Raw genomic sequence first — 9,425 nt, forward strand, 5'->3', positions numbered from 1 at the left:
TGTTAAACTCGAGGCTGAACTTTTGTCATAAACTATACGCTTTATACGCAGATAGAGAGAAAACGCGGCACGCATCTGTGCGGGACGATTAGGCGGTGCGGGGGATGGAAAGGGATGAGGAAGAATCGGTGGGACAGGGAGGAAGGGTGATACCGGAAGAGGATGGAAAGGACGGAGAGTGAGGAAAGCGGAAAGAGGAAAGAGGAAGCGCAGGGAGCGGGGCGGTTTCAATTAGGAGGCAGTAACTCTCTCGGGCATTGTTCATTTCACTCTAGATTTGTATTCCCCGTTTGTTTGTTCCCGTCGCATTTGCGTTAACCTGAGCAAAAGCGAGCCACCATGCGTGTATACGCGATCAGCCCGAGCGGAAAAGACGAAGCGGGAAAGGAGGCGCGCGATGACGGTTTCGGCTCTGATTTTCATTTCTGAGTGCAGACTGGAAAATCAAAACGTAATAGAACTAAATGCAAATAAAGACGAAATATTGTTATCTTAACTAATAAATATTCTCCTCTATATAATTTCAACTTATTCATGTCTTTGTAAAGTCATCATTTTTTCCTGAAATAAAATTTTAGGGAAGTTCTTAATTTTCTCATTCGAGAATTTTCAGTCATCACGATCGATATTGCAATCGGGGAATCGCGCGGAACGCCGAAGAGCAGGCATGCTGAATTTCATTTATGTCGCCTGGAACTAACGATCCATTAAACGGCCCCCCTCCTCCGTTCGTGACGATACGCGACGTTATTCACTTCATTAATAACCGATAAGCTCTTCCGACCATTATGCGGTCCGTACGCGAGCGAGAATTGATAGAATTCACTCGTGGATTTAAGTAGCATGCAAAGAGAATTCGCATATCGCGCAAGTGCGACGTTGACCGCGTTAATGGAGGATGCTGATCATGCGAAATTGCTGCCAATTTTTCATAATGTCGCATTCGTCGACGGAATAATTCAGGCAGTCTTTATTAACGGGACAAAAATCGCTTTGAAATGCAAAAGTCGCATTTGTTGTGTTATGAGATACGCTATTGCAAAGGTTCTAATTTTACAAGTATTAGCCATCACAGAGGAGACAGGCTTTGCGCGTGCTGTTTAGTTTTTTATTTTTTACTTTTTACTATATCTGCTTAATGCCCGTTTAAATAAATATCTAAATACATACACTGAAAAAAAAGATTGGTTGCTGCAGCAAATTAGATGGTTAAATATGGCATAGAATTTTCAATTGGCTGTAGCAAAAATGCTATGCCATATTTAACCATCTAATTTGCTGCAGCAACCAATCTTTTTTTTAGTGTATCAGTAATTACCTTTTAATTATTGATATATTTGCTGATGAGCCCAGACATTTTTCTAATTTGTGATAAAACTAATTGTTTATAACAAATGCTTTTAAAAACCTTACACAATTTTAAGTTACATAACTTTATTCCTTAGATTTCGACCTTTAAAATGAAAACAAAAATTGTTCAATTACGTTAAATTTAAACAAAGATTAATTTAAAGTACACTGAATCTGCAAATACCAGTTAAGGAAATTTCGAAGTGAATACTAATTACAGTTAATATTACACTCTTACTATATTATATATATTGTGATAGTATTAATTTTTTGATATTAACTGTTAAAATATGATAACCGTTCGCGAAGTAAACGCAATAAGAGACAGACATCGCGAAAAAGAGATAATAATAAACTTTGATACATTCGAGTATCGATTTAATATACCTTTTTTTTTAGAAATAAACTTCCACGAACGTCGTATAAGGATGGTAGCTTACAACAGATATTACGAGGTGCACGCACGAGGTCGGGTGGTAAACAATTCGCGGCATTTTAATGGAGCCCCCAGTGAGCCATAAGCAGAACGTGAAACTAACGCGTTCGTAAAGACGCGACTCTCTTTCGGAACGAAGGTGAAAAAGCCTTATCCCTTAAGACTGCCGTACGACTGTCGGAGGAGTATACGTACCATAACGTGCCTTCGATCTTGGATGAACCTTACTCTCGAATCTTGATCTGCCCGGACTTGTCTCGTTTTATTTTTCTTCCTTTGTCTGTCGTAGCACCAAATCCAAAATAAATTCGTAGACAACACAAGATCGTATTTAACGAGTTCCTTCGGTTTCCACGGCATTTCTCTCTCTCGATACTTCGCGATCTTCATCACCGTGTCGACGTTATCTTTTGAAACAAATTATTATGCGATTTGTTTTTAGATACAGAAAAAAATTGATAAATTGCTAATGCTATCAATAGTACGATTAATAAATATTAAATCGTTATAATAAGTAAATAATTATTGATAATCTTACTTGCGACTCTTCATAAAAATTAAATGAATAAAACATCATAAATATACTATGCAGTGAATACAGAAAGTATTCAAAAGTATTCAGGGGAAATATCTTTAGAAAAAAGTCTTATTTCTAGAAATTAAATATTAATTAACAATTTAAAAAACGGATAGAACTTACAGTTAAAACTTTGCTCTGTCGAAAGGGGTGCATAGAGAGAATTTCCTTTTAAAATTTACCTTGAAAATAATAGTTGTGATATAATATAATGTTTTAAAGATTTTTATCATGCACTTCAATAAAATTAATTAAACTTATTTTATACTTTATTGTAGTTTTATTAATGAATGAGAGAGATTTACATTGAAATTCTTCGAAATACAATATGTTGTCGACGACTGTCATACTTTCAGGGTAAACTCTAAGAAAAAATTCTCTCCATGTATAATTGCCAATTTTTTTTAAAACATTTAGGGGTCTAGTCTATAACTCTTAACGACTCTAATAATGTCGTTAAATTGTCGTTGCGCAGCTTTTTATATAAAATCTGTGCAATGGCAATGTAACGATATCATTGCAGTCGTTAAGAGTTAGAAAATAGGCCCCTTAGGCATGATAGAAATGAAGTAGCGCTACAAATTTTTGTTCCAACCTAATAGATTCGCACATTGCTTAGAAAATTACGAAAATTCATTATTCACGGGAAAAATACAACTTCAACATCATCTTTATTCGTCACTATAAGCAGATAAAACATTTTCTACTTTAGGTCCTTTAACATTTTGCATTCGTGAAAATTGCGCCGTGGCGCGAATTTTTATTTCCATTTGCCCGAAATTTTAGATGGAAGAAGTCGAGTCGAGCCGAGCGAGCTTTAAGCACACGATGCTCTTAAGGGTTCGTTCACAAGAACGATCGTTGTAGCTCCGAGTGTGGTGGCGTCTAAACGAAATACGATAAGCACTTAGCCGGGCCGTATCTATCAAGCATAACCCTTATGCCGCTGCTTTGAGGGCGTGGTGTACCCTGGGGAGAGAGCCCGGGCGCAGGACAACCTCCTGGAATTTATACTACGGACTTCGCCCTCATCCTACTGCGGCTTTATCACTTATTCATATAGCGTTGCGCGAGGAAAAGTTGCCCTAAGTGCCTATAAACGTTTAGTCACCGAATGTTTCTGCGTTTCCCACATCTGCGCGATTCGATGTCATTCGATTCTTGTCACCGTGGAACCGGTTAATACAAGTAGAACCGTGATGATAAGCGATAGTTTGAAAAAATACAGAACATTCTATCGATAAATACAGAGAGAGAGGTATTATTAAAATTATATTTCTATTAGTTATTTATAGGAATTTTCGAAAATTCCTGAATTATATCTTCATTTGAGAACAATACAATTAATAACGTAAATATTTATTTATTCTAATAACATGCTGTATACAGGAATTTATTTATATAAAAAATTATAGTGGAAAAATGATTGCAGTTTATTTATTTTGTGTACTTCAAATTATTTGTTTTAAAAAATTATTGTATTTTTAGTTATTTTTTAATTATAGAGAAAAAAATGTTTTCTTAATAGGAAAATTGATTAGGAAGCGTATCGACAGCTTTGTATTTAAATTATTGTATGTAATTTAGTGACGGAAGATACGTTGGATATGCACAGTAATCGACATTCTGACTCGATCATCTTGAAATGGAATGTAAATGCTAACGCATCTCTGGATCAGTTTCGTAGTTAAGTCAGTATGTAATTAATTTTATTATGACGGCAACTGGAATAAACGCAAGCACTGTCTGAAGAGAGATTTTCCATGTAATTGCAAACAATCGCGGTTTAAAATATCGATGTTCTCACTAATGATTCGTTTGCGTTAACGGTTTGCATGATACTGCGTAATATTCGTGTAATTAGTCTGAATAAACCTATATAAAATCGGATGATACTTATTGCAAGTCGCAATACAGACGGCAATACAGACGTCGTAGTTGAAATGATATACGATTTCGAGACGACAAAATCCCGTTTGATTCTCCTTCGGGATATTTCTTGGAATCCTTGTTCTTCGTATCACGCACCATCTCGAATCCTTTCTGCCCAGACTCGAAATTACTTTTCGCGCGTTTTACGGACAGGCATTTCTAAATTGCACAAATATAAAAAATTACGTTATATATTGATTACAGCAATTGGAATGTTTATAGACAAAAAAGTTAGATAATAGAAAATAAAGATACGATTATTAATGTAAAATTTACTTTTGAAATATAAAACTCAACAAATAATTTTTACATACTGAAGGAAAAGATTGGATATGGCGTAGCATTTTTAATTGGTTGTAGCAGCAAAATATTAGCCAATTTTTTGTTGCGTTAGCCTATTGGAATCCCATATTGCGGATAGGCTAACGCAACCAAAAATTGGATGCTGCAGCTAGTTAAAAATGCTCTGCCATATCTTTAGCCAATCTTTTCTTTCAGTGTGTGCAAATTATTTGTTGAGTTTCACATTTCAAAAGTGAATTTTACATTAATTATCGTATATCCTTCTTTTATCATCGAATTTGCTGCAACAGCCAATCTTTCCTTTTTAGCTTTTATTTTTATCTTTAGCTTTGCCAATCTTTAGCTTTTATTTTTTTATTTTACACGATTAATTCCAAATATTTTATTTGCTGATATGATTTGATTTCAAATACTCACATATATTGTTTGTGATTATTTTATTGACATAATTATTGACATAATTTAGTTTAAATTATTTTATTTACTTACATGTGTAATGGAATTAATGATTTATAATGATAGAAAAATAACGTTTGTAAGGTGTTTATAAGTAAAATTTTCAATATATTTGATGAATAGAAATGAAAAAAGGAATTAAAAATACGGGATTATTCATTCGAGTATGCAAGACGGAAGAAGGGGAAAGAGGAAGAAGGGGAAGTCACCAAAGAGTGGTTACAGAAGAACGGGGTGGAATTAAGCATCTCGCCTGAAGAGACTTCAAGTCAATTCGGCATCCCGTTCCTTTCCCTCCTTTGGTATGGCAAGGATTAAAATCAGCCTTCTATAGCGACTCCACGTTCCACCTTTCCTATCTGCGCTCTTCCGATATTAAACGGATGTTACGATCGTCTCGTACGAGAGAGTTTCCTGCCTTTTATCAAATTTAAATCGCTTGATTACACATACTCTCACACAAATAATATGCACACCTGTGCATTTAATTATAAATAATATATTTATACATCATTAAATTGACATTATCGTTAAATTGATATGCTAACGTATAATATGTAGACAATTGTTGTTTTCGTTTATGTTTATAGTTTTGGATCATCTTTCTTTGAATTTCTATGAAGATGGTTGAGTCGAAATAGTAATCAGATTATAAATAAAATTAGATATATCGTTATTACTATTGGGATTATGCAAACGGCAGTTTTGACAGCGATGCTTTTTCCATTACGTGATATTACACGTTCAGTTATCAACGCGTTGCGCGCCTATAACAGTATCAAACTGTCAGTACGTTTGACAATTCAGGAAATTACCGTATCACGACAGGGGCTAATACTACTGATTACATACAACTCGCGTTTCGGTATCGCGACGACAAGATATCACGCGCGTGTTATACAAGACCCTTCAAGCACCTGGTTGGTTTTGATTATTATTCCCAGTTACGATAGTAGCTAGTCGAATCTCAAAAGATTTCCTTCTGCATATGGATAATAAGGTTGCGTAATTAGAAATTATGTAATGAAATGTTAAATTCAATATCTTCAATACATCTGTGATATATCAATTATCAACATTAATTACCAACGGCCCAATTGTTTGTTTCCAAGCAGAGATAGTCCTAAATGTAAAAACTACTTTCTGTTCACATTCTTATGTCTTGCTACAAGATTTTCGCTCTTTCGAAAGTTACGTACGTACGTAGATTCGACAACGGTAGACATACAAAAATAACAAACGGAGGGAATTACAGGAATCATCGAGGAACCGAAAAGGGCAGCTCGCGCGAGCGTATATTTTCGCGTCTCTGGTCATTTTCCCCACGAGAGAGCGCGGGGAAACTGCAAATTATTTTCCAGTCGTTCGCCCGATAACCCCCCCGGATATATAACGGGTGATCCGCCGAAATTCCCAGCGGGCGAAACGAGCGTCCCATACAGTCGCATCGGCGGCGTCAGCCACGTAGACGGCCTCACGAAATATCCCGCCTTATGGTGATCCCATGGCACATCCGACGCCCTACGAGTACATCCCCATAATTCGCCCGTCGCACTTTAACCCTCGTGCGTTCACCACGCGTGGATATGTTGTGCACGAGGTCTAATAGTATTGAATTCGCGATCTCTACGCGTTTCGGTGCGGTCACCGAGGCTAAGGAAAGTCTGCATTGGCGAAGTACGAGACAACGAATTTATTATCGGTTTGCGATTCGTCTGCAAACGTCTAAATTAAAAAAAAAGAGGTATAACCATTTTTACATACATATTTTAACTTTAATTGGAATTGTGGGTCTGGTGAACTTGAACGTTCTCTTCTCAATTACGCTGTGAAAAATGATTTATAATAAATGTTTCTCACAATCTTACATGATGTCATTTTTCGAATTTTGACTTTCAAAATGAAAATAAATCGTTCAATTACGTTAACTTTAAGCAAAGATACATTAATTTGAAATATATTGAATTCGTAAATACTGGTTAAGAAAATTTCGAAGCAAATACCGGGTAAGATATTAATTTACAAAAATGTACGTAGGAGACTTACTTTTCGAATTTCGTTTAAAATGATATTTGCAATAACAGTTTTATTTACTAGTAATTCAAATATAATTTCAAGACAAGGTTTAAAATTAACAATAGCATCTTGGAAAAGATTTTACTTATGTTATTATATAGTTCCATAAAAGATTCATAAATGATCACATATATATTTCGATATTTCCTTCATGAATATGCTTCTTATTTTTTTTCAGCGACGGTATCGCAATTTTACAGGCCATCGATTACGCCTCTTCTCGAAAGCATCCCTCGTTACTCGATACACTCGAAATCTCATAATTAGTGCCGATAGTACTCAAGTAGCGGCGATTTTCCAGGTCGGTGCGTCGGGAAAACGCAGATCTGACCGTACTCCCGCTGTATCTCCGTTAGAAAATTCTGTAGACATTTCCCCGATCAGTAAGTCTTCTTACTTTTCGCGCCCAACTCTGTCGTCACTTTTTTTCATTATTTTTCAGCATTCTCGCCGGTAAATGTATCTGTGTCCTCGAGCACACTGCGCCTTTCATCTCTCGTCTCTGCAGGCAGAGCACTTATACACTCCGTACCCTCTCAGCTTCATCCCTTTCCCGCCACCCCTGCTTTGGTCCCCTTTTTGTCCCCCAGTACCCCCTCCCCTCCCCCCGCCCAAAGCGTTCCTCTGCGCCTTTACTTCGCGTTACACTCGACTTTCTCGTCTTTCGTCCCCTTCTCGCCTGTCTGTCTCATTTGCGGGGAATGGAAGTGCTGCCGGGAACACAACGTCGCGAGCTAAAATACATCGTGATTTTAATACTTTTAACTCCTTTATAATCCGCTTTGCACCTACGCCGAGGGCCGGTAATGCCAGCGACATGCTCCACTTTAGTTCTCCATTCTTCTTTCTTTCTCTCACCATCAGCGGTAAGATTACTGGTTACAAGCTGGTTGCAGTTGCAGCTCGCGACGGCTGCGACAGCCGGAGAACAGTTGCATCGGTGGCGTTCGCGTGTGGTAATTTCGCCATTCACTTCTATCTATGAGCAATGGATTTGTATGCCGAGACACAATTTTTTTCTGATCTTTTTATGTAGTAATTTAGGTCGCGAATGGATATTCAGCATATATATATATATATAGATATACACGAGCTGGAAAGTCATTTGTGCTACATTATGGATAATTTTCCTGATACTTTTCATTGCGGTTGATATCCGATTTTGTTCTAATTTAGTTGCTGGCTTCTAATTTTTGCAATTTATCGTATCTTGTATAAAAATTGCTTAGCGATCGCCAAGAATTATGTAAGATATTCGAATAAGCATAAAAAAAACATATGGCTTTAAATGCGTTGAAGAAAAGACAACCTCGTCAAAGAAAATATGTTTGTGGCTATTGGATGCTATAAATGCTTTGAAGCATCTTTGATTGGTTAATTAATAAAATTCTTTTCTCTGCTGTATCAATCGAATGCTTTGAAGCATTTGTAGCGTTAAGTAAACCGCACCTCATCTGACAACGCGACTGGAAATTAATCGAATGATTCGCCGAACAGTGACTTTTCGCGTTCGCGAAAAGTATAATAAAGCAGTTTCTAAGTACAGGTAAGACCGGAGCAAATCCCGCGATCGGATCCCACTGACGGTCTTTAAAGGGATTTTAGCCGGCACGTCGTTACACGCGGCAGGCGGACTGCTAAGTAAAGATTGCAAGGCAAAGGGGTTGCCGCCTTAATCCCTCCCGGATGTCTGTTTTGCGGTATTACCGCGTTAAGGGATGAATCTCCAAGACACCAGCTATCCCACACCCTCGCCATCTTGGGCGCCCCGCAGTTCGTATTACGCATCCGCGAACGGTTTCGAATTCACCGCGATCTTGACAGCTGTTCTTGATTTACTTAAATTATTCTCGCTTACCATTCGCCATGACGAATTAATTCTGCGCGCAATAACAAAGCATGGTGCGGAGTTTGAGAATTTAATCGACATATTTGTGCATATAAGACACAGATACATTTATATATATCGTTTATTATTACTACCATAAGTTAAAAATAATGTGATTTTGTATCTCTGAATATATTTAATAGAATAAATTGTTGTAGAATAAATAGGAAAGGTACTTTTGGCTATCTATGCCAGCTTTTTCTATTGAAATTTTTGGGAGTACAATAGAAAAAACTTATAAGGTTTTTTTGAGAAACATATGACTGTATCAATTTTTTTTATCGTTTTAATAAGAATTTTTCAATTTAATGAGAAGTTAAAAATATTTAACATCTATCTACCGTTAAATCATCGAAAAATTAATGTTTTCACAATTGTGATTTTGTCATTATATATTCATTAATTTT

Source organism: Trachymyrmex septentrionalis, unplaced genomic scaffold (genome assembly GCF_001594115.1).
Source record: "Trachymyrmex septentrionalis isolate Tsep2-gDNA-1 unplaced genomic scaffold, Tsep1.0 scaffold16, whole genome shotgun sequence".
In the NCBI taxonomy this organism is placed as follows: Eukaryota; Metazoa; Arthropoda; class Insecta; order Hymenoptera; family Formicidae; genus Trachymyrmex; species Trachymyrmex septentrionalis.